The sequence below is a fragment of the Bemisia tabaci genome, chromosome 7 (genome assembly GCF_918797505.1).
Source record: "Bemisia tabaci chromosome 7, PGI_BMITA_v3".
Classification (NCBI taxonomy): domain Eukaryota; kingdom Metazoa; phylum Arthropoda; class Insecta; order Hemiptera; family Aleyrodidae; genus Bemisia; species Bemisia tabaci.
The window spans coordinates 18,532,856-18,559,373 of NC_092799.1; the positions used below are offsets into that span (position 1 = coordinate 18,532,856).

Sequence of the window (26,518 nt, forward strand, 5' to 3'; positions counted from 1 at the left end):
TTTTGTTGCATGCATCATTGAGTCCCTCCTCGCTTCGCTGTGCTGACGTCAGAGCAGAGTGCAGCAGCATATTCATCAGTTAATCGACGCGCCCTTTGCACAGGGTACAGGGTATTGAGGCCCATCGTCTATCTAGTCCGTATACGTGCTCCCCGGAGAATAAGCACGGACTCCGCGGAAGTACCTCGGTCGGGTCACTTTTAAGTTTGCCTTAAAAAAGTATTTCCTCTTATAAAAGAACGAAGAATTGTACGTATTTCTGCCAAACGGAACTATGCGAATCATGACGTGAGCCCTGTTATGCATTTAATATTATGGGTCTTAGGACACATGTCTTAATGCACATGGTTCCGTTGGGCAGAAATATGTCCAAATGAGGGGCTTGAAGGACAAGGCGCAGAAGTGCAGTTCTTGCTATTTCAAGAAATACATGTTTCAAGTTTCAAAATTACTTAGAGCTTTATGATAGAAAGGAAGTTCAAACTAGATGTTTAAGGATTTTAAGTTGGATTTTAGTGGTGAATTTTTCACAGAATATACTTTCAAACTAGTTTTAGTTGAGTTCGTGAAATTTTCAATATTTTTTAAATTTCACTTATGTGCATTGTCCTTCAAGGCCTTCGTTTAAGGACGCGGGATCAAAATCACTTATCATTAAAGCTACCTTTTCATAGATTCAAGCGTCATTTTTTGTGGATTTCAAGTGAATTTAACTGATGATTATGCAAAGAGATAAAAATTTGTTGGCAGATTTGTTGGCTTTGTTGGCTTGAAAACACTGAGACAGGACTTTCGGGAGGTATTTCCTCGAACCGGAAAAGACTTCTTCATTTTAACAAAAACTATATTAACTATATTTTTGAAAGTGAGGAGATATTTGACGAGATCCCTCAGGATGTCGGCTATGTCCTTTTGTTTTTTACATTTTTTTCGCACCACCGCATTGTTTATTTCGAAAAATTGTTTCTGATGGTATTATAAACTCTGCATAGACATTTTCCCAAGTATATCGTTCTATTTTCCCTCCTTTTCACCGTCTCTCCTCTTCTTTCTTTTCCCTTCCTTCCACTCTGCTTCGCTCCTTTCCCCTCCTCTACGCGAATGGAACGCATAGGTTAATGCTGCCGTGCTAAGGAAGAACGCCGTAAGAGCAATCAGATGTTGCCAAGTTTCTTCCGAGAAAAACCGAATTTACTGGATTAAATTGTAAATATTATTTTCCGAATTTTCAGACAATTTTGTACGCAATTCAATCTACAGTATCTGAAAATTTTAAGGAAAAATATGCATGAATGTTGTCAAAAACACATTTTTAATCGTGGGAAATTTGGCAACTCTCGAATGTTCGTACGGCGTTTTTCCTTAGCACGGCAGAGTGGAGGATGGAAGGAAAGGCTGGAACAAAAATAAGATCCCGACTCGTGCGGTGGAAAGGTTGAAGGCAGAGATAGCGAACTGAGCCGTTCCTTCACTGCCAATAAATCAGCCAAGAATGCCACCCCTCCCCCTCCCACCCTGAGCCCTTCCAAACTTTGCGGAATATAATACAATATACCTGCAGCTGTAGATATTTTATGTTTGCACTACGAGGCGCACAGGCGGTGGGGAGGGGGGGCGAGGGGGGGGGGCGAGGAGGGGCGAGGGGGGAGCGAGCGAGAGGGCGCTCAAGGCGGGATATATGGAGGGAGATAGTCGCGATGGCTCGACTGATGCACGAATGCTATTTAATTATTAGTGTTCCAGTTTTATATCCGGGGCTTTATTCTGCCGTGCTGAGGAAGAACGCCGTATGAACATCCGAATGCTGCCAAATTTCTCCGGATAAAATATGTATTTTAAAAAAAAATATGCGTTGTTTTCCTTGAAATTTTCAGACTTTGTAGATAAAATTGCGAATAAAATTTTCTGAGAAATTTGAAGAAAAATATGAAGAATTTTCCTAATAAATTAGGTTTTTATCGAAGGAAATACGGCAGCGTCTGAAGGCTCATACGGCGTTCTTCCTTAGCGCGGCAGTATCCCCGGCTTGATTAGACTCCCGGCTCTCCACTTTATACTCCCGGCTCTCCATAAAACACACAGAAAATGTGATCAATAATAAACTGCACTCAGGGATGAGTTCCCTCCTCGGTCCAAATTATTTATTTTTCTACCCCCCCTCCCCCGCGGTGTCCTTCCTCTCTGGTCCGCTTGGCATCTATCAATATACCTCCAAACCGCAAGCTCACCTTGAACAGTTTCCACCGGCAACTTTTCTTCCGTGAAATATTAGCATTTCTACAGCAACAGTGGCGTGGCGTGAATTGCGATACATCGATTGTTATGCCATTTAAACCTATGAAAAAAGGTCGATTATCAGGGTGTTCGCAGCGAACACCTTAGTAATCGATTCTTTACCATAGCTTCAAATGGCGAGATATCGATATTGATTATTCACGCCACGCCACTGTACAGCAACGCACCTCTGCGGTGAGAAAATATCGGTTCGCGGAGCTCTTGGTCCAAGTAATCTAAGTTTTTAGTGTTAGGAATGAAGCTATAGTTCAGGAAACCCGGGCTCCTGTTGGTACGCTTCCGATGTGATTCTTTATTACTCTGAACCGAGCATCCGCGGGGAAAAAGTGTCAGGGGTTATCATCTAAAATTGTGGTGCTACCCCAATTCGTATGATAGTATAGGGATTTCTAATTGATTTCGGCAGTACTGCAACATTTGGGTTAGTAACCTAATTTATTGGGGTACAACTACAGTTAATTGGGGGTAAGGAAGAACACAGTATGAGCCATTAGGCGTTGCCAAATTCCCTTCGACAAATCACGGATTTTCAGGAAAATTTGTGACAGCCTCACTTCCAATTTTTCAAAGAATTTGGTTCGTAATTTGATCTGAGAAGTCTGAAAATTTCAAGAAACAATATGCACAACTTCCCTCAGAAACAAGGTGGCGAAATGGTGCTGGGTCTACACCATTTTGCGGGGAAAACAAAGCCAAAAAATTCCAAAACATTATCAATTAGAGTCAATTTTTTTTTTTGTTCTAATGAGTGCCATCACAGCATACTGGTACTCATTAGAGCAAAAAAAAAAAAAAAAAAAAAAAAACTCTAATTAAATTTTTTTCTTGGAATTTCTAGGCTTTGTTTTCCCCGCAAAATGGTGTGGACCCAGCACCGAATATTCCTCCACCTTGTTACATACAGTTCGGGCCATTTTGTAAGTGTTTTTTTTTAGAAAATGTTTTTTTCTCGTTTCCTCGGAAATAAATATGTTCTGAGAGGAGACTTGGCAACATTCGACTGCCCATACGGTGTTTTTACTTAGCACAGCAGTACGTGAGACTGCGTACGGAAGACTGAAAAACCTGGGTGAAATTGAACCGAATCTTTCCGTGCAAACGGCAGGGGTAGGGTCAAATAGCGCTCTGTGCGCGCACCAAAATAATGTCACGTCTTCGTGTAGTCGCGTGCCTTCAAAAACGCACCGTCGTCATGTGCTCACTAGTTGTTTTCTATTGATATTTATGAGATTCTTGACACTTGTTGCGGTGACGTTACCTTTCCGATAAGTTTGCACCGTGAGAGATATTTTTGGACTCTCTTTCTACTCCCATTAGTAATTGGTCACTAAAAATTACCAGTTACGGAACGGGTAGCCAATACTTTTTGTCAACTTTTTCCTCTAATACTTGGCTTAATTTAAACAAACAAAATGAAAAAATTTTGCCTGAGCAAAAAAAGTGTCGGAAAATTTTGCAAAGCGCATCATACCTACTTAAAATCATCCGTTTGGCTGGTTTGGCGACGAGTGGACCAAAGCCCTCCTAGCTCCGACGGGCCATTCCTGTCAACAAATAATAACAAAAATAATCAAACAAATTATTCTTGAAGAGAGAAAAAATGATAAATAAAAAGAAAAATCGCAGAAGTCGAAAATAAAAAACAAGAAATGGACACCTCAATAATAATCATACATCAAGATTTGTCGACTGCGTCATCCAATTTCAATAATAAAGGGCACCAATATCACAGAAATTGCCGAATTTAGCGTCCTTAGTTGCATAGACTGGACCAAAATTATTAGCGTCACTACATTTAAGATCGTCTGATTTCCTTTCATATTTTACTTTTTTTATTAGAGAACTAATGTACTTAATGCTAATAAACTTTATGTGAATTGTTCCTCAATTATAGGTAATAAACTCATAAAATTTTCAGTCTGACTGTTGCTTGGTAATCAAAATATAAAACATCAGCGGAAATTAAGCAACGTCCGGTGTAATCAGGATGATTCTGGTTAAATCTGACCCGTTATATGTGTTACGGAAGATGGGGATTCGCGGAAATGCAAATAACGCCTTGATACAACTATACGTACTCGATGGATGTCCATATTGCATATACAACTAATTGAAGGCGTTTTTGTATCAGCGACTTGATGAGCAGCCTTCGTCCCTTAACTAACCCTCTGCAGCCGAGGGTTAGGAAGCTGATTGTTCGTTATAACACCTGAACGCACCTATTCCTGCTAAAAGGATGTTTACTAGGGGGCGCGCCCCCTGACCGCTAAGCAGCCCCACCCCTCAAAGGCGCTTTGTGTCGTTTGCCGTTAGTTAATCTTAACAGAGCGGGCTCATTTAGGTTGAATGTTTCAGTGATCGGTACCGGGTCGTTTAAAAAAACTGTGTACCGACCGTTGATACTGTATTATACCGCGGTGCTAAGGAAGAACGCCGTATGAGCCTTCAGACGCCGCCAAATTTCCTTCAACAAGTCACTAATTTTCGGAAAAATTTGTACATATATAATTATATATACTTTTCTCCCGATTTCTCAGAAAAATTTGTTCGTTTTGATTTAAAACTTGTGAGAAATATTCACAGAGGGAGAAATATTCATAACTTTCTTCAAAAATAGATATTTTCTGAGAGGAAATTTTGCAACGCCTGAAGGCTTGTACGGCGCTCTTCCTTAGCACGGCAGTAGAAATAGCCGTAAAAATCATGAAAATTGGCTGGGTGAATCCTTAAAAGAACTTGCAAATAAAATGAACATGTACAATGTTGAATTGGGCGAAGGCACAACTTTATCACGTGATATGGAAAAAAACCAATGTCTTATATCCAACATCTGAATATAAGGGATTCACAATCAGCTAGAGATTATCAACTGTCAATAGCCAGTGCAATCATGGAAATCGACCTAGTACAACGGAAAAATGAACTATGACCTAAAAATCAAAATTTAGATGGTCATAGAACTCACAGAAATAATTTCTGTCACAATCCCATGACAATCATTTCTGTAAAAAATTCATTCAACTGACAAAGAGGAGCAAGAGGCCTCAGGGATTTTTGGAACCGCTCAACTCAACGCCCCACGTGATTTGCAATTTGTGTGCCCCTCACGACGTCCTGCCTACCTACTCTGCCGTACTAAGGAAAAACGCCGTATGAACCTTCAGACGTTGCCAAATCATCCCCGCTGAAATACAGTTTCAAGACAGGGTGTCTTGTTTTGTTTTTTTTCATTTTGGGAAATCCTAATGAAATCCTGATTTCATAATTTTTCCAAATCCTGATTTTTGCGGAGAAAAATTAAAATTTCTGCATGAGCGTATGCGATCGGACGGCCGACTTTTCTCAAATCCTGATGAAATCGGGATTAAATTCTGATTGACCTCAAATCCTGATAAAATTTGGAAAATCCTGATGCTAGATACCCTGCAAGAAAAATATCCACAATTTTCCTGGTAAATTAATTTTTTATCGGAAAAAATGTGGCTACGTCTGAGGGTTCATACGGCGTTTTTCCTTTGTGCGGGCGTGCTGAAATAAGGAAGTCTGGCGCAGCGGGTTCGGGCGTTTACCCGACGACCAACGACGAGGTCAAGTAACATCCCTTTTGTGGGGATCTCCGACAACAAGTGAATCATTTATAAGCTACATTTCACATATCACACGAGGCGCTGAAGAAAAGAGGCCTCGTGTTCAGGCCATCGTTCCCGGTTCGGGCCGTCCGACCGCGAGGCTGGAGCCGGGCGACGTTGCCAAATCCCGCGAAAAAATTCAAATCTTCAACAGTTACCGGTTAACGCGAGGCCTTGAGCGGGCAACACCGTCCGAAGGGATGAGAGCTCAGGGAGTTTGCTCAAGATATTATCGTCCCTGAGTGCTGCCCATGACATTAGATAGTACTCCTCCTCCCCATCCCTTGCATCTTATATTCCGGTTCCCTTGCTCCGTCGCACGGTGGAGCGAGTCAATCCGAGAGTTTGGACAAAATTTGGAAACTTTAAACGCTTATAACTCCGTTCTTACGAAACGTTGAGGTTATAAAAGTGGTTCCATTGGTTTCCTCGTCAAATTTTCCTGAAGAAGCACCCGTTATTATTTAAAATGTGACAAATTAAACATAAAAATTTCCAGTTTTGGTTGAAAATTTCATGTCTGACATATCCGATTGACTCGATCCACCGTGCGCCGTACCACGTACGTGTCTAAACATTCCCGGGCCCCCCTTGACTGTCATACTCAACTTCCGTCCGCCAATCGATAGTTCAAAGGTTGGACCGTTTTTTCGTCTCTTCCTTTATCCGTGTTCGATTGTCGCTGAGTTGAGCATGATGCTTTTCTTGAAAGCTACTGATAGCGTTTTCAGGGTACATATTGTCTGCAATGGAGTTTCCGCAAGAGCGCACCGAGGAAAAAACCATCGTCTTACACGGAGAGAGAAAAAAACTCGGTTGTACGAATCAAACAGTTTAGAGGGCGCTTTTTAGTCCGTGGGGTGAAGCTCTGAATGGGCGTATCTCTATTTTCTCATGAGCCCTGGAAAGCACAGTGTTACATGGAAAACAGGGTTCAAGTGGAGATGGGAAAACGGGCTTCACGTCGGAGGAATGAAGACAAGCAAAGCGATCGTTTTAATTGACAGAACAGAGCTCCACTTCGGTGAACCGAAGAATCAGTTCTCCACATCGAAGAACTTCGCTTCACATGGAACATGCTTCCTTTCCGACCGAAATTATTCGGTTTGGTGAATTGAATCTTCGGTTCACAGAATGGAGATGTTGCATGGTTTAGGAATTTGCGATTTGACTACTGATTTTATGTAAAAGCTGTGCACTGTATTTGCTCCCTATCTTTGCATAGAGAGTTTGTCTTGATGTAGAGGTGGACTCACAGGATAGCGTGGTATATCCCCTCCATTTTTGCCTCAACTTGAGAGCTTTTTTTGAGTTTGGGAGTTGATTTCAGAGAGAACCAGTGGCACCATCGTGTTTCTCGCGAACTTTTACATAGTAGTCAAATCGCAAATTCCTCACACATGCAACTTCTTCATTAAGCTTCGGCACGCGGTGAACCGAAGATTCAGTACACCACATCGAAAAACTTTACTCTACTCAGTATGAAGCAGGTTCTACATTGACCAAAGTTTTTCGATTCGGTGGACTGAGACTTTTTGATCTTTGAATTGAATTTTCGTTTCATCGAAATAAAATTCATAGTTCTAAGAACTAAAACAAAGAAGGTGAGTTTTTCACCTCTACAGTGCTAAAAAGAAACGACGTGTAAGCATTTGAACGTCTCCTATTTTTCCCCAAAAATATATTTATTTTTGAGGAACTTTATGCCTATTTTTTCTGAACTTTTTTAGATCCTTCCGCGTCAATTGTGAATAAAAACTTCGGAAGAAAAAGTATTCACAAACCTTCCTAAAAAATTGTATTCAATCAAAGAAAATTCGGCGACTTTCGTGAGATTATACCCAAGTGGCATTATTCAACGTAAAAATTGCGAGATTTTGAAATTGAATGCGATTTTTCGGCGATAAAATCGCTGGGATTATCTGAGTGATTATCCTCGATCTTGTCGCTATTTTATCTCTATGAAATCGCGTTCGATATGAAATCGAGATATTATCTCAATTTATGACGATCTTTTGTTCGATAACATTGCAATAAATTGCTGTCGATAAATTCGCAATTTCATTGCAAATGTATGCAATAATATCGCAATTTATCGCAGATGTTTATCCGATACTATTGCAATAATTCGACGTCGATCAAATCACGATACATTCTCCAATTAAATCGCAACTTATTGCGATCATATACTGCTACTTGGGTACGTCGTTTATCCCTGATATAGCACCATACTGCCGTGCTAAGGAAAAACGCCGTATGAGCCTTCAGATGTTGCCAAATTCACTTTGATAATACATGAATATCCTGGTAAACTTAAAAATATATTCCTTCCAATTTTTCAGATAATTTTGTTCGCAATTTCACCTGAAGTTCCTGAAAATTGCAAGGAAAAATATCATATTTTTTCTCAAAAATAAAAATTTTACCAAAGGACATTTGGCAACGCCTGAAGGTTCATACGGCGTTCTTCCGTAGGATGGCAGCATACTGCAACATTATCGATCACATACGTTGAGGAAACGTAAGATTTTAAAACTGCATACAACACAGCCGGAAACAAATAAACAGAGCGAACGTAAATAGAACCGAGCTTATACACAATTCACTTTCGGCGAACTTATTGATGTGCGTGTTGCGAGTGGGCGAGACAAAAGATTGCTCTCCGCCGAACTTCCACTTAACCCTCGCTCGCCTCTCTTAGTGTTCAATTTCAATTACGACTGAAAGCTCTCTTGATCCGCCCCTGAGCCAGGAGAGAAAAAGGTAAAATCTATAACAGGTACTCAAAACCCCTTCGCCGCTGTACGTAAATCATTAAAAATAAACATCGAAAATCCTGTAAACCTTTTTGTGTAAACGAATATGATCACGGAATGTCACCGAAATATAATGATCTAATTTTCTGCCAGCGGGTCGATTATTGAAATTGATCGACAAGACTGAAGACAAAAAATGGAAAAGGGATATGGAGAGATCCTATTAAAGGATGCGGGTGATCCACCCCTGAGCCAGGAGAGAAAAAGGTAAAATCTATAACAGGTACTCAAAACCCCTTCACCACTGTGCGTAAATCATTAAAAATAAACATTGAAAATCCTGTTAACCTTTTTGTGTAGACGAATATGATCACAGAATGTCACCGAAATTATCTCATTGTGTTTATATAATTATATGTCATCTTATCTTCTGCCAGCGGGCCGATCATTGAAATTGATGGACAAAACTATAGAAAAAGAGGGCAAAAGGGATATGGAGAGATCCTATTGATGAAATCGGGTGGTTGGAATGGACGAAAGAGGTAAGTAACAGACTAACTGACGGTGACCGACAAGTTGCTCAATGCGAGATACAATTATGACAAAAGACTTAATGCGATTTTTTAAAATTTCCAGCGGCTAAAATAAGTTCTGGACTAAACAAACTTTGCTTGATATTATTGCAAGGTAGATTTACACAGGTATGGACAGAACTAAACAACTGGCCTCTGATTGGCTCTCCAGCGGCCCCTTAACGTCAGCCATTTTGTATGTTTTGATTATTTTGATTTATTATGTTCGGTTTATCGTTTGTCAAAATTTTGTGGGATTTTTTGCACAATTTTGGTTATACGATATTAATTTTAGCGTTTAAACGCACAAACGTTTGAATGTTAATTTGATTGTAATTTAATTAAAAAACGGGCCCCTTAACCTACGTCACGAGGTCATGTGACACCATAGAGTACATAGAGTCGTAATGTAAATGGGAGAGCTGGCGCCATGTTCTGCTCGACGAGTTCCGAGCCCGGTGTGCGCCGAGTTCGGGTCACTTTTTCGATACATTTTCGATCCAAAATGGCGGTGTGGAATACATGGTGATTCCTATCTCCTTCGTTGTTGTTGTTGTTGTTGTTGTTGTCATCGGATGGCCGGGTACCCGTGTATCGCAAACAATCGATTATGTATCGAAAAAGTGACCCGGCGTCACACAGGAGTCTCGGAATTCGGGACATGGAAAATGCTTAAAAGTGGCGCCAGCTCTCCCAATTACATTACGACTCTATGTACTCTATGTGTGACACGTACTGAGGCTCATGGGAAATTTTCAACTTTTCCATACCTGTGTAAATCTACCTTGATATTATTGCAGGAATTTGCACGAGTCTCGTGAGGGTGATTCATATCTTCCCCGATAATTTAGCTTCTTCTTAATAGGTTTTGTTTACAATTGAGCCCAGAGGAGCTCAATAGTTTAATATTGAGCCAATCAGAAAGTGGCACAAACTATTGAGCCAATCAGAAAGTGGCACAAACTTGGTTTTACTCACTTGATATACTTTATCCTCAATCAAGCAGCGGTCGCAACTCACTAATAATTGACATTTTCCCACGAGAACTTAATGCCTATAAACTTCAAGTGAATTTTTCCTCATTTATGCACAATATGCTAAAAAAAATTTTAAGTCAGAAAGTTGCTCAGTTTTCAAAAAATAAAACATCAGCGAAAATTAGGCAACGTCTGATGCACTTGGGCTGATTCTGTTTAAATTTTATCAGCGGGCCGACTATTGAAATTGATAGACAAAGCTATAGACAAAGATGACGAAAGGGATATAGAGGGAACCTATTGGTGGAAGTTGGTAGTAGCAATGGACAAAGGCAGTAGGTAATAGACTAACTAACGGCAACCCACGAGAAACCCGACAGTTAGTCCATCATGTTCTCTCTTAGTTTAAAAGAATCACACATTTCGACCAATAGGATCGCTCCATACCCCCTTTGTATTCATTGTCTATAGCTTTGTCTATCAATTTCAATGATCGGCCCACAGGTATCCGTGTTTCATACGATGGGGATTCACGGGAATGCAAATAACGCTTTGATACAACTATTCGCACTCGATGGATGTCCATATTGCATATACAATTAATTGAAGGCGTTTTTGTATCGGCGAATTGACGCGAGGCCCCTCTCCCTCAGAGTCGGGAAACTCATGGTTTATCATAACATCTAAACGCATCTATGCTTACCCAAAGGACATTTACTAGGGGGCGCACCTCCTGACCGCTACGCAGCCCAACCCCGACTTCTCATTTCGTAATGCAAATGAAAAGAAATCTCATACATCAACTTTAAGCGCCGGCGTGCAGCAGGGCTCAAAAACGGACAAAATCACCAAATTAGACGCTATTTATTCATGGGTTTCTTTAACTCCTTGATTTAATAAAGTATTATCTTAAAGGCTTCATTTCGTCAGCTTTCTTCTTATGTTTGTTTTTTTTTTTCCTTCCCGGCTCCGCGCAGGAATAAATTCATCTCTCTCCGCGCGTCCGGCTCGCAAGGATTCATCTTTTATTCATTTGGGAGGTCCGTTAGCGCTGTCCCAGTCTAAGCTGTAAATGATGGCATAATTGAATATTTTAGAGACACCGTTGCCGCGAGAGCAGCGGCGCGGCGTGCTTTGCGATATATCGATTGATCTGTCATTTAACCCCGTGAAAAAGGATCGATTATCAGGGTGTTCGCAGCTAACCCCTTAACAATCGATTCTTTACCATAGCTTCCGATGGGGAAATATCGATTATATCGAAGCACGCCACGCCACTGCGCGAGAGCCGGGCGTTTCGAGCGCCGCGATATCAATGAAAAAATGGACTCGTTCCATCCCCGCGGTATCCGTGACAACCGTGGACAGCGGTTCATTCAATTTAACCGCACCATTCGTGGATGCTGCCCCACCGCTGAAAAACGCGCAACTGTGCGGAGAAAACCGCGATCGGATCCGCGCTTTCTCGCCGCGAAAACGGGGATGGCCTCGAGAGCAAGGCAAAGGAAACGCTTTCTATTTTGCACCAACCAAGCATCAGCATCCAATTTGATTAGTTTGACTGTAAACGTGCCATTTTCCTTAATCTACGGGTCGGTGTCGCCAAATTTGTCGGCGACTTTTTGAATTCGAGTGTGGCGCAATTCAGTTTCGACTCCATTACGGCATCGCTGTTTTTACTAACGTCTGCCTTTTCCCTCGGTATCTTCTCTGTCACTCCTCCCAACGTTCTAGCTTTCCTCCTTGCTGTCTGCCTTTTCCTCACCTTTAATCTTGCTCTTTTCCGCGAGGAAGCTCGTCCTCTATGATTGTCATCAGCGGGCTTTTCTCTCTCTGTCTCTTTCTCCTTCTCCAATATCTTGATTTTCTTTTTTATTATTATTAAATTCGTACTGGAATTGATTGATTTTATTGCGATTGAGTGAGTCAACTCGTTAGTATCGTCTTTTTATTCAGAAAAGAAATAAAAGACGAGAAGCAGGCGAGGCGTGAATGATCGATTATCGATATTTCCCCAATTGCAGCCGTGGTAAAGAATCGATTAATAAGGTGTCTGTTGCGAACACCCTTTTCATCGATATTTTTCATACGTTTAAAAGTGGATCAATCAATATATCGCGAAGTGACGAGAAAAAGACGTGAACCGACGGCATAAACTTCGATCGGCCCAAGGTTTTCCTTTTGGTGCATAGTTTGCTGTCCGCTCGCGTGATATGGCGTTAACGAAAAGTACATGCAGGAATATAATTGGTATCGTTAATACGACGGAGAGTGTCAATTTTAAACATTTAAACATAACGTGAAAATTTCTCAGCTGTACACGGAAAAAACAAGACTAGTGTTGAGCACTACTGGCCGTTTAGTGGGGAGTAGTTGAGGGCTGGCGTCTAAGCGCTGTACAGCTCAACACCGGAAGGCAGTTCAGGTGGGCACTGAACATGAGTAGTGCTAATCAGATGCCGCGAGACATAGTTGCGCTTAACAGGTGTAAATTCACCCGTGAGCTGTCGGAGTCACCATAGCCTGGTGGTAACGCGCTGGTCTTCGACCGGCGCGATCCGAGATCGATCCCTGGCGAAGGCGTTTCATATATTACGCTCGCTCCAAAGTCACTTTAGGGCTTGACACTACTTCTTCCTTAGTGACCCAGCCTCGAGCTGTTTAGTGCCCAGCACTACTCTGACTTGGTGGCTCCATTTGACCTAACCCTCGTTAGTGTCCAGCACTAACATGTAGGTCCCAACCCTAAGCTCGTTTTTTCCGTGTATAGAAGGAACAACTTAGACCAGGATTAAAATCACACGATGAGCAAAAAACGCATGATTTTAAATGTAGAAAAGTAAGTATCATTTGAAGTTGAGAGATGGAATTGAGAAAGAGACAAAATTACAAGGGAAGGTGTAAAAAATCATAAAAACTGAAAAAAAATATTGATAAATATTTCATTTATAATTATCGCGAAGTTCTTTTAATCATATACTTTAAAAGTCGTCAACTGAATCACCCAATTTCAATGATGAAGAGCGCTAAAATTATAGAAGATGCCGAATTTAGTTGCACAGATTTAACCAAAATCAGTGTAGCTACATTCTAGATTGCCTGATTTCCTCTCATCTTCTTTTTTTAGCAGACAACTAAGTACTAGATGTCTTCAAACTGTGTCTTCAAACTCGAAATGTGAATTTTTTCGCATACATAAAGAATACACGAACTCACAAGAGTTTAAGTCAGAGTGCTGCTCAGTTTTCACAAAATAAATCATTGAGGAAATTAGGCAACATATGGTGTCCGAGGGGTGATTGAAGCCGTCAGTAACATCCTTGTCTCAGATGATGGAAATTTGCGGCAATGCAAATAACGCCTTGCGATACAACTATTGGTACTCGATGGATGTCAATATTGCATATACGATCAATTGAAGGCGTTTTCGTCCCGGTGATTGGACTCTACGTTCTTAGCCTCCTACGGGCGATAGTCGGGGAGCTAATTATTTATCGTAATACCTGAACGTAACTATCCTTGCTCAATAGATGTTTACTAGGGTGCACACCCCCTGGCCGCTACGCAGCCCAACCCCTGAAAGGCGGTTTGCGCCGTCTAAGAGGACCTCTGTGAACTAATCTAGATAAAGCAGTCTCATTCAGGGACCATCTCCTATTCTGCCATGCTAAGGAAAAACGCCGAATGAAAATTCGAGAGTTACCGCATTTCCTCCGATACCATTTTGATTGTTACGGAGATTTATGAATATTTTTCCTTGAAATTTTCAGAAACTTCCAGTGAAATCGGTAACAAAATTATCTGAAAAATTGGAAGGAAAATAATCACAAGTTTTCTCGAGAATTCGTGTTATATCGAAAGGAATTTGGCAACGCCTGAAGGTTCATACGGCGTTCTTCCTCAGCACGGCAGTATTGATATAGCGGTAAAAATCATGGATCTCGGCCGGGTGGATCTTCAAAGGAACCGAAAAAAAGAATGAACATTTGGCGGGTCAGAGAGCTTAATCGCATACGAGACTCATTGAAAGTCTTCAAGCGACTCGACAATATCTTGTAGATACAAATTTTTAAGAGCAGCCCGAGACAATGATAACAGTGGAAAAAACAAGGAGGAAAAAAGGGAAACAAGGCTAAAAATACACAATTAATAAAACCTGAGACGTTTCGACAAACTGAGTCATTTTTGGTCGGAAACAATACAAATTAAAAAAAAAAAAAAAAAAAAAAAAAAAACGATAAAAAAACCTGAGCCCTACTAGGTGGTCAATATCTTGTTCGATAGATACACTGAAAAAAAAAACACATTGGATATAGAGTCCAGACTCTTAAAAACATCGACAAGAAAAAGTACTCTTGATTCAATCAGAATCTAGCTTAAATCAAGAACCAAGCCTCTTAATTTAAGCGGGTTTCGTTTTGATTCAAGCAAAAATCCGATTGAATCAAGATTATTTTTTCTTGTCAATGTTTTCAAGAGTCTGGACTCTAGATCCAATGTGTTTTTTTTCCAGTGTAGCCTCAACCACCAATACCTTTACTCGCCTTTGCATAGATGGAAGTACGAAAAACAAAACCCCAACTCTGATACCACGATCGACTCGAAAGGAGATCTCGAAACTTCCCAAGAATTCGAGAAAGAATTCCCTGCGTCTTTCCTGGAAGAGAGGGGGGAAATACGGTGGTTGTATTTTTGAAGCGAGAGGGCGCTAAATGGTCCCTGGCTTTTCCTAATGAGATGAATAAAGTTGAGACTAAAAATAACTTCCAGCCTTCGCAATTTACTAAGTTATCTAACGACCTATCTTTTCCCGGTGTCTGCCCACGGCGTGAACGGCAACTTGAGGCATCATTATCGGACCTGGAAAGCAGTGGCGTGGCGCGAATGATCGATTATCGATATTTCCCCATTCGAAGGTATGGTAAAGAATCGATTATCAAGGTGCTCGCAATGAACACCCTGTTCATCGATCCTTTTCCATAGATTTAACCGGCAGATCAATCGATATATCGCAAAGCACGCCGCTACTGACGGAGAGATGGACGTGAGATATCTCTCAATGAAAGTGATGGAAGGGTGAATGTTTAGGATTTCTGCGAAGCTCCCTCTTCCCTAAACCTGTATTCAGAGTTGGGAGACCGTTTAATTTTTCAGCGTCAAGTATCTCGTTTAAAATTCGTCGAGCGTATGTTCGAGGTTGTTGAAGCTGGCTGTGCTGCCGTGCTAAGGAAGAACGCCGTATGGGCCTTCAGACGTTGCCAAGTTTCCTCCAATAAAAACCGAATTTACTGGGAAAATTGCGAAAATTATTTTCCAAAAATTTCAGACAATTTTGTCCGCAATTCCATTTATAATACCAGGAAATTTCAAGGAAAAATATGCTTGAATGTTGTCATAGATACATGTTTTATCAAGGGAATTTGGCAACTCTCGAATGTTCATACGGCGTTTTTTCTTAGCACGGCAGTGTATGCGTTGGCGGCCGAATAGCTTTTATTTAAAAAAAAATATCAGTCAGATTGCAGCTGTGAATGTGCGGAAAGTATAAATCGCAGTTTCTCTCAAGAAAGAACGTATCACAATTGCAATGCTGCCAAATTTCCAATTCATTTTTCCCTTTTCGTTTTTGTATATCGGTTTGACTATAAATTTCAATAATCAGCCCGCTGGGTCGAAACTAAGATATTTTCACTGCTTAAAAAATTTGACATTGGCGATTTTACAGCGGAGCATCCCCAAAATTGTAGAGTAATGCTGTTGAGTCTCGCTCGATTTGCGAAGTTGTAGATTCGCCACATTTTATATTTTCAAAGAGGACTTCGAGAAACTCTTTCCTTTGAATTCTTACTGAACTTTTATTTTCATCTTGCGTAGAACTTGAACATTTTCAGAATATTTCGAGGGCACTCTTTATCGGTATCTCTTTAAATGAAAAAAGAAATTAAGATATTTTCACTGAGGCTGCTTAGCGGTCAGGGGGCGCGCCCCCTAGTAAACATCCTTTGAGCAGGAATAGGTGCGTTCAGGTGTTATAACAAACAATGAGCTTCCTAACTCTCGGCTGCAGAGAGTTAGTTAAGGGAAGAAGGCTGCTCATCAATTCACCGATACAAAAACACCTTCAATTAGTTGTATATGCAATATGGACATCCATCGAGTACGTATAGTTGTATCAAAGCGTTATTTGCATTTCCGCGAATGCCTACATTGAGAAACCCGGTGTTTTCTTCCAGGGCGGACCCGCCTTCGAATTAGTAAAAAATCCGCGACAACGCGTTTACTTAAAAATAGTACGCCTTTTTTTTTCAGTGTGCTTGAGCAATGCAACATCAGCGATTTTAGACCCGAGTATCCGCAAAATTGTAGAAAAATGCTGTTGGGTCGAACTCGATTTGCGACGTTGTGGATTTGCCACATTTCATATTTTCAAAGAGGACTTCGGGAAACGCTTTCCTTTGAATTCTTACGGAACTTTTAATTTTCATCTAGCGTTGAACTTGAACATTTTCAGAATATTTCGAGGGCACTCTTAATCGGTGCCTCTTTCCAAAAAAAAAAAAAAGGAAAGAAAGAAAAGAAAAAAAACCCAGCGGAGATTTTGAACTATTTCATTCGAGGTGCTCGTTTCCCGACTTTCACCACGGATAAAGAGACCTGGCACCTGGCTGTCAGTGGGGAAGGAGGGGGGGGGGAGCACGCGGGGGACAGGCGTGACGTTGATACGAAAGACGCAGGAGCTCGAGACGGCGGGGGGGGCGGAAGGGGACGGGAGGGAGCGCGCGTTAAGGGTGCAACAATAGCTTTAAACTAAATAGGATGCACGCCGCATAGCGCTGTCACCGTCGCTGTGGTCGTCGGGCAGGGATGAAAGGAGTCACCAGCCTCGCCAGCGGAGGGGACGAAATGAGTCTCAACGCGGGCGCGGGGGGCGTGCAAGTTTGAGAGTGTCAAATGTTGATATAATTCAATTCAAAAGTCACTTGACGCACTATTTGAGTTTACCTCGCGGAAAGGGCTAAACTGTCATCCCTCCCGCGCCCTTTTCATCCCTTTGCTTTTGCGAGTCAACAGAGGCCGCCGCAGGGACGCGCGTTTCCTCGCACTCCGGGCGCTGCTGCGCCGCCGTGCAGCGCGTCCCCCCCCCCCATCTTCGCCCCCTCGTTTTTCCGACCGCTCACCCCGCTGCGTGTTTCACCCCTCTTCGCGCCTCCCCCGTCGCATTCCAGCGCTTTTTCTTCTTCGGGGTGCATCCGAGTTGCCAAGTTTGGAGGTTTTCCGCTCGACGCCTCACTCGCGGCGTTCTGTTCCGAGATTTATCTTTGTCGGAGGGCTGATTATTAAAATTGATAGACATACCGATAGACTTATACATTGGAAAAAAAAAGAAAAAAACACTTTGGATCTAGAGTCCAGACTCTTGAAAACATAGACAAGAAAAAGGACTCTTGATTCAATCAGATTTAAGCTTAAATCAAAAGGAAATCCGCTCAAATTAAGAGGCTTGGTTCTTGCTTTAAGCTTAAATCTGATTGAATCAAGAGTATTTTTTCTTGTCGATGATTTTAAGAGTCTGGATTCTAGATCCAATGTGTTGTTTTTTTTCAGTGTACGAAAAAGGGAAAATGGAGCAGTCTCACTGGTTGGAAAAGCTTTAATGCGTCCTTAGTATACACAACTTCGACGCTTTTCGCAGTAATTTCGGCTCCTGCCGTGTGGTCCATTCGCTTTACGTTTGAATTCGCATATTGATAGACAAAGAAGATATAAGGAGTATAAGGCAATCCTACTGGTTGAAATGTGTGGTTCCAGCAGAGCAGACTAAGGGGGGAAATGACGGCCTACTAAAGGGTCCCTCGTGGTTTGCCGTTAGTTAATCTATTGCCTACTTTCTTCGTCCATTACAAAAGCCAGCTTCCGTTAATCCTCCGTATCCCTTTACGGGGTTGCCACAGTCAGGAAACTTTGGGAAAACTGGGAAACGTCAGGGAATTTAAAAAAAAGTTAGGAACAACCTGAATCTGTTGGGGAAAATGACGAAAATGTCAGGGGAAATGACAAAAATGTCAGGGAAAAAGACGAACATGTCACGGGAAACTCTGTACGTCACTTTTATTTTCTTTTTAGAATGAGTTTGACGTTTTGAACGACAAATTTTGCCTGAAAACTATTTCAAACCATTTATTCATTTAATCATTTATTCTCGATTCATAATAAAATCTCCTTGACGGCATACTGAAGAATGTTTCTGCTCAACTCGAATCACATTTTTCTCTAATAAAATTCAAAAATTATGCTAAACGTTATTAAATACGGATACTAAAAATTGTGAGTTTTTGAACTTCCACTCTCTTTTTATGCCGCGCCGTAGTGTCTTGATTTATTTTGCGATGAAGGTTCCCTACTCTTATGGGATGCCTGTCATTCTTGATACGGGGGAGCCTTCAATTTCGTAAGATACTGTGAAACACTCTGTTGCAAAATAGTTCCTTGAAGCACAGCGGCGCTGCGGGCGAGGGCGAACACCGCGCCACGCGCACTGACGCCTACAAACCTAACAGGGATACTTCACGCATTGCGCAATGCGTGAAGTATCCCTGTTAGGTTTGTAGGCGCCAGTGCGCGTGTCGCGCTGGCAGCACGCCGCACTATGGTCCACATACTGGATTTAACGGAACTTTATCAGAAAATGCTATGTACCATATTAAAAGGTAATGGATCTTATGATTTTTGGGTTGCTGATTTCATTTGAACTTCTGAGTTTAAGTTCTCCTCTTCTTATACTCTAGCTCTTCATTTCCTTTTTTATTCGTTCTCCTCTTTATCCTCTTTCTCTTAAACTTCTTCATCTTCTTACTCTTCCCCATTTTATGTTTCTCTTCCTCCTTTCCCCGATTTTTAAAAACCTTCCGCCTATCGATCTATTACACTTCTTTGGCTTGCTGAGCGGATAATATTTTTGAGAGAATTGTTTGCGTTAACAATTTGGAAAACTTGAATTTTAGTCTATGGCATATGTTTTGCAAAAGCTCTCCTCTCCTCGCTTTATTACTGAGAGTATGTTTCAGCGTTGAAATGACATAAAGCAGATACGCCATTTCCGACGATGGACTTAATACGTAATGTTCACGACGCTGAATTTGAATGTTAAATATTGCGTAAAAGAATAGCCTCATAACGTTGCTACTGGACTGTTATTATGTGAAAATGTCAGTTACATAACTATGCAGAATAATTCAGTTTTTTCAATGTGGAAATCACCGTATTTGGTACCATTAAGGAAAAAAATGAGATACATCAAGAAACACGGAAATGTTTTCTTTTTTCCTCTCGACTAACTTTATTTAAAAGCGTATCAAAGCTGCGATAAAATTAAATTAAAAAAATTGTAAAAAAAAATCTCATAGAGCGAAGAAGCAAAGTTTTACAGAGCAGGATTTCACGCAAAAATCCCAAGACGAAATTAATGAAGCTTTCATCGATACTGATATTAATACTCAGATATGCGGGATCTCATTTTGCCAACACGATCAATTTAAGGCAAGTCATACTTGAACTTGTCAGGTTTTACGGTCAAATGAAAGCGATCCATGAATAAATTCAACTGTTCAATATCCGTCTCACTTGTGGACCACTTTGCGGTTCATTTTTGACCTCACGTTGCTTATATTTTCTGGACTGTCAGCGAAGGCTCCATTTGAGTACGCATCTTTTAAAAGATGGCGATGGTCAAATGCGAAAAATATAGTCATATTACATAGGTTGTCCCAAAAGTACTGCACGTTTTTTTCTTATTGACGAACGGTAGTAGATATCAAAATGCGGTTTGTGTAGTCTTAAAGACCGGCCAATTACCGATAAAATAAGACAAATCCGAGCTCTCTAAGTCAAAAATTGATCAAGTTACAGCGTTTTGAAAATGACTTGTAGAGGGGACCCCTACGGAATTTTCAGGTTCTTTTCTGGAAAAAACAAAGAGTTGATTGTTTTGTTTTTTTTTGGACAAACGGTAGCAGATATCAAAATACGGTTTGTGTAGTCTTAAAGACCGAGCAATTACCAATAAAACAAGACAAATCTGAGCTCTTTAAGTCAAAAAATGACCAAGTTACAGTGTTTTGAAAATGACTTGTAGAGGTGACCCCTCCAGGATTTTTAGCTTCTTTTCTGGAAAAAACAAAGATTTGATTGATCAAAAATTCTACAGAGAAATCGTCACGATCGAATGAAGTTGGTAACATGATATCAGCCCAGACCTTGCACCCTGCGATTTTTGGTTATTCCCCACGTTGAAAAAGGGCTTAAGAGGCAGGAAGTTTAACTCCATCAACGAGATGAAAAGAGCTGTTGAAACTTTCTTAAAGAACATTAGGCAAGAAGAATTCGAAAAAACCATCTTTGAAGAATTGGGAAGAACGGTTGCGGCGCTGTGTGGCAAGAGATGGAGGGTATTTTGAGACGGAAACTAGTGTCCAGTCATCCAGTGAAGAAGAGTAAATGCTAGTAATCTTGGTAAGATTCTGCAAAATTGATTTAATAAAACCACTTGAATCCTTAATTCTTTGTTTTTTTTCCAGAAAAGAAGCTGAAAATCCCGTAGGGGTCCCCTCTACAAGTCATTTTCAAAACGCTGTAACTTGGTCAATTTTTGACTTAAAGAGCTCGGATTTGTCTTGTTTTATCGGTAATTGGCCGGTCTTTAAGACTACATAAACCGCATTTTGATATCTACTACCGTTCGTCAATAAGAAAAAAACGTGCAGTACTTTTGGGACAACCTATGTACAATATAAGCTAGCATCAATCTAACACTATTATCGAGGCAGTTGATAACTGCATAAAAGAAGACTTTCGACGGAGTAAATTACAGGCAATAAAATTCTCATGTTTAATTTATCGTCTAAAAAAATTAAATTTTATAGAGTAAAATCCTCGATTATTTCGCTTTAAAAATTCACTTCTTAATTTGTTCGTCCATCAGTTGCGCATCAACGCTTAAATTGCAGAAGATACACAATTATTGCATGTTCTCGAGGGCTCATACAGATTGAAAAGAAACAAAATCGAACACATCAAGATTTGATGTGATAGATGAAATGACTACACGCCCACGACATGACACGCAATTGATTCGACCAATTAAGTATAGGGTTTTTACTACAGCTTGACAAATCTGTTTCGTCACGCGATGAGGGTCCCGTTAAATGGAATTGTAAACATTATAGCCGTGATCTATTGAGCTTTTGAGCAAGAACATGGCAATGCTGGATTAATTACCGTGTATACTGTAAGAGCTGCTGCATGGCGCAGTGTTTTCAATTTTAACAAGGACCGATTTCCGAAAGCATCCTGGCTCTATTAGCTAAGCCGTAATTTACTGTTTGGATTTAAATAATGCAGTAACATGATCGCGGTAAGTATCCAGCGCTGGACCATGTATACGGTCCGATGTGTTCTCTTAATCCGACTGATGACTCTACAATCTACATTGACGGTTCAACCCAAGCTCGATGCTCTATTAGTGGCTAGGCGCGAATATCCAATTATCGATATTTCCTCATAGGGGCTGTGGTACAGAATCGATTTTTGCGGTGTTCGTTGCGAACATCAATTCGTTTCCATAGATTAAATGACAGATTAATCGATATATCGCAAAACACGCCACGCCACTGGACTTTAAGGGTTGACACTTTGACAAGATACATCCTATCAGGTCGATTTATAGCTACATACTCATCCCAGAGCCGTGTGACATTCACACCTCCATCATTGTTATTTAAAATAAAGAGGGGAAAGGGGGATTTTTTTATTATCATTGGCAAAGCATGAATGAGCAATTTTCGATAATTCCCCATTTGAGGCTATGGTAAAGGATCGAATGACAGAATGTTCATGGCAAACACGCTGTTCATCGATCCTGTTATATAGGTTTAAATGGTAGATCAAGCGATATATTGTGAAACACGCCACGCCACTGTATCATTCTCGCCGAGAGGAAAACAGTTATTTCTGCTTGAAACAATCAATGAACCTCATAATGAATAGCGAAGGTGTAAGTCGGCAATCACATAACTCGGTTTGCGACGTCGCAGACTTCCCGTCATACTTTATTTTTTGAACGGAAAACTACTCAACGGCAATTCTTTAAAACTGCCGTGATTTTTCTTCTCTGTGCGGAGACAATTCTGCATGAACTACAAGGAAATCATGTCAATTTGTACTTCTTTAAAAAAATAACAAAGAGATGGAGATTTTCAGGCACCACAAACGAGATATATGATTGCGGACTTGCGCCGTCGATAGGTTTATCTCGAGTATTAACAAAAACAAGATAAACATCGATTAAATCCAAAGGATTAAATAAGGTAACACAGTTAAGTATAGGTGCCGACACTCACGATTTCTTAGTTGAAGATTCCACGTCATGAATAATCAGAACTAACTCTCCAGTGCGTGCTATGCCGCATTGCGGCGGTACCAAAGAAGTCAGAACGCCTTCAAGTTTTTGGATATGCAACACTGACATCCATCTAGCACGAATAGTTGTATCCAATCGTTATTTAAGTTTTCGCTCTGTCTTGTCGCGTTGGTTCCCTGCGATACCACCTAATTTCATCTTGTTTCCCTCTTGTTCATCCATGAGTATGGGCTCCACTTAAAATGAAATCGACCGAGTTTAGAGAACACTGATTGTATCACCTTAATCTTTACATTATAACGCTTTCTTATGATTTATTGTTCTACTTCTCAATTAATATGATGTATATTCCGGAAATGTGCTGTCTGTCACGCGGTAGAGAGTCAACGGAACAGACAGCACATTTTCGGCCATTTGTAGGTTAAAAATAAAAATCAGAGTGATAAATCATTGAAAAGCGTTATACCACGTAACCCCGTGTACATTAAGCAAAAAAATTCGAGTGATTATCATCAATAGGTACTGAAAAATGCGTTGTCTGTTACGGCGACAAAACTAGTCCTGCAGTTATCGTGATTCCACCCTCATCCTGATTTTTCAGTCATTATTCTCAAGAGCCATTTTGCGCCGGTAGAAAGTCTGCGAGAGACCCACGAGAGAATATTTTTATTGGAAACTATTGAATCAATGTTGCTGAAGAGGGCGCATGAAACTCGAGAGGAAAATAATAAAAAACCTGAAGGAGAATTCTGCCGTGCTAAGGAAGAACGCCGTATGAACCTTCAAGCGTTGCCAAATTTCCTTCGATAAAACACGAATTTCATAGTAAACTTATGAATACTAGCTGCTTCAGCTCGCTACGCTCGCTTGCGCCGCTAGCCGGGGGCAAGCCCCCTGGACCCCCAGTTACTCGCTTCGCGAGCCACATTTTGCTACTACCAGTGCTTAGAGGACTTCCTGGAGGCAAAATGATAAATTCAAAAACAAAGAATAGGAAACTAAAAATTACCTACTTTTAGAAAAAAAAAACAACCTTGAAAAATAAATAACACTCCTGGAAAAGAAACTCAGAACACTTTTTGAAAATGTAACGGTGCGAAAGGGTGAAGATAAATCACCAATTCTCTTGGAAAAAGACATGAGCTGACCCCCGACATGCGTGAAACTGCCGTAGGACCCATGCTAGGGTAGAAGGGTGACACGTGTTGTGAGCAGGTAGGGATGGGTTTACGTGGAGAGGGAAACGGAAAATCAGAGGGTGGGAGGTCCCCCAACCATATGACTCGTCCAGCGTCAAAAACGCAAATATGTCGTTATCAAATCGAGGTAAATTTTGCAACTTCGGTCGCGCAAATCGAAAAACGAAGGGGTCTTGGCACATCTAGACCCTATGAGCTTTGATTTAAAACAAATCCGAGGAAAATCGGTCCAGTAGTTTCCGAGATCAAATTAGCACAAACTGTCCAGCGTCAAAAATGCAAATATGTCGTTATCAAATCGAGGTAAATTTTGCAACTTCGGTCGCGCAAATCGAAAAACCAAGGGATGTTGGCACGTCTACAGCCTAAGAGCTTTAATTTAAAACAAATCCGAGGAAAATCGGTCCAGTAGTTTCCGAGATCGAATTAGCACAAACTGTCCAGCGTCAAAAATGCAAATATGTCGTTATCAAACCGAGGTAAATTTTGCATCGTCGGTCGCGCAAATCGAAAAACCAAGGGATGTTGGCACGTCTACAGCCCAAGAGCTTTAATTTAAAACAAATCCGAGGAAAATCGGTCCAGTAGTTTCCGAGATCGAATTAGCACAAACTGTCCAGCGTCAAAAATGCAAATATGTCGTTATCAAATCGAGGTAAATTTTGCAACGTCGGTCGCGCAAATCGAAAAACTAAGGGATGTTGGCACGTCTACAGCGTAAGAGCTTTCATTTAAAACAAATCCGAGGAAAATCGGTCCAGTAGTTTCCGAGATCGAATTAGCACAAACTGTTGGAGGCCAAAAAAGGCCTTAGGATATTAAATATATAGATAGAAGAAGACAAATCCGAGGAAAATCGGTCCAGTAGTTTCCGAGATCGAATTAGCACAAACTGTTGGAGGCCAAAAAAGGCCTTAGGATATTACACTGAAAAAAATGAGTTAGCGTCAGATGACTAAAAATGGTTTCTATACACTAACTCAAATTGTGTGATTTGGACACACATGATTTTTGGTTTCTGTACACTAACCACAATTAGTGCTGGAAACTAATTCCGCTACTCTAATTCGCATTCGGTAGGGTTGGGTCAACCTAACCTCAAAACTGAGAGAGGAGAAAACGGCTTAGCGAATGATAACTGGACAATACTTTCAGGAAAAGAAGAATTCTTAAAAGATGAGAGGTAAAAATCAACTGACCGGTTCCAAATGAACGACAGAGGAAAGGAATATCCCATAGGTATGTGCAAGTAGACAGAATTATCCTTTAGAGAGACACACACTCACACATGAAACGGTAGCGAATGTTCACACTGAATAAACATATCTCGTCCGAACACTTGAGATATTCTTTTGAAATTACGGGAGAACACGAACTATAGAAGTAAGCAGTAAGTTCACAGATTTTCGTAAAATATAAACTGAACGCGGAACGCTTTAATCGCAATTTAATATAGAAGATTGACGACTCCAACGAATATCATGCTTGTTTACGTTTTGAATCGAACAGACGATTTCTAACCTTAACAGGTTTATTTATGTTGCTTTCGAACGTTTTTAAGAAAGAGAGGACACTATAAATCATACCGGGAGTATTTACATTGTCAAACGAGCCCGAAATTTCACATTTTAATTGATTTTCACGAGCTGACGCGATTGAGGCTGTTGTACCGACGCCACTTTTTCGAAACTAAATAAATGTAACGGACAATGTGGCAGTTAGTGTTGAGGGCGAATTAGTTTGACCCGAAGGTGAATTTGTTTTACCACAGCGCTAATTTTACAGCTAGTGCTGTTTTCCAATTCTGGTTCGCGCTCTAGTAAAGTCAAGTCAGCGTATGAAGCGAATTGATTGGTGCTTCAGTACAATAAATTAGTTCTGAAGCCTAATTTTGATTCTACTTGGCGAGAACTTACCAAATTAGTTCTCAACGCTAACTACTTTTTTTTCAGTGTAAATATATAGATTTTCCTTCCAACTTTATAGATAATTTTGTTCGCAATTTCATCTAAAGTTCCTGAAAATTTCAAGTAAAAATATTCAAAACATTCCTCAGAAATGAACATTTTATCGGAGGAAATTTGGCAACTCTCGAATGTTCATACGGCGTTCTTCCTTAGCACGGCAGAATTATTGCGAGAGAAATAACACGTCGAGGAGATGCATCGGAGCAAACACTCACGTCAACCCGCGCGGACGGCTGAGAGGCAGGCTTGCAGAATTTGACGAGGTGACCGTAAAATTTCGCGGGCTCGGCCCGGTCGACTGGCTTTTTCGAGTAGGGGCTCTTGACACACAAAAGGATGTAATTTGAGGGAGGCATAAAAAGAGAGAGAGGAAAAAAAAAGAGAGAGAGGAAAACAAGAGCGCGCCAAAGTACGGAATAAGGACCCGCGCCGAGGCAGGAGAAGTCAGATAAATTGGGTGCCCGGACTCCGCTTTATCTCCATTCCTACCAGGCGGCAGCCACTCAATTTGTTTCCAATCTTTTAAGAATGGAAAGTAATTTCGGCTCCTTGTAAAAAGGAATTTCACCGTCTCGGTGTCTTCCCGTTCCGCCGTGCTACGGAAAAACGCCGTATGAACATTCGGATTACATTTTGCAATAGGGAACCACTTTCTCTGGCTCTTCCATAAAGCACGTATATGCATGCGGAAATCAATGACATGTATGT

At 40.9% G+C, this 26,518-nt stretch overlaps 1 protein-coding gene across 5 annotated transcripts in view; it reads right to left on the reverse strand.

Moving 5' to 3' along the window:
- LOC109029639 (acetylcholinesterase) overlaps window positions 1-26,518 on the reverse strand; it is a 135,491-nt gene that overhangs the window by 71,279 nt on the left and 37,694 nt on the right. For 3 of the 5 annotated variants that reach the window (XM_019040187.2, XM_019040189.2, XM_072302665.1), the window contains exon 2: window positions 3,767-3,839. The gene's annotated coding sequence lies outside the window, so the exon portion shown is untranslated. The remainder of the gene's footprint in view (window positions 1-3,766; window positions 3,840-26,518) is intronic. The other 2 variants (XM_019040186.2, XM_019040188.2) reach the window with 1 other exon arrangement.